A 746-nucleotide genomic window follows, 5' to 3' on the forward strand; every position below is an offset into this window, starting at 1 on the left:
AGGGAATATTATGTTTTATCATTATTTTTATAAGAATCTTGCTAACGAGCACCCCCGGTTTGTTAGATTACCAATTAAAATATTTTCTAAAATGATATTAATTTGGTAATGTATGTCAAAATCATGTCTTTTCATAAACATACCATCATGTATACTTATATTTCTTCCGCTTCATATTAGTTGACACATTTTATTTAGGTGCGTTTGCCAATTTTTAACTTCAAATAATAATACCTTCAAGTACTTGCAACAAGTAAAATATTGATATTTGAGAAATTAAAATTGACTTTGAGAATTTGAGATGAATAAAACAAGACCCTAGTCGACTATTATGTTTTTTCTTTAAAATAAATTACAAATTAAATCAAAATAACTTATATATGTAAATAGAAGAAGTATATTTTTAAAAAATAATTTAAAAATTAGAAGAAGTATATTAAAAAAAATATTTTTTTTTAAAAAAAAAAGGCATTGTAAATGTTGTCTATTCAAGCTTTAACACATGCAACCTTAATTTCTAACACATAACACTACATAAGTTACCCCTAAGGGCTAAGATACATCATGTTGGGGTTGCTCATCTCAAGTCCCAAAATGGATAATTTATGATGTTGATGCATGATCGATGTATCATTGTATACAACTAGCGTGTCCAACGTACCAAAGAATATTATAAGATTATGAAAGTGCTTATTAAAATTTAACCAAAGTAGTGATGTAAACATGCAATTAAGAGTAATTATAAG

This window comes from Chenopodium quinoa, unplaced genomic scaffold (assembly GCF_001683475.1).
Source record: "Chenopodium quinoa cultivar QQ74 unplaced genomic scaffold, ASM168347v1, whole genome shotgun sequence".
NCBI classification, from domain to species: Eukaryota; Viridiplantae; Streptophyta; class Magnoliopsida; order Caryophyllales; family Amaranthaceae; genus Chenopodium; species Chenopodium quinoa.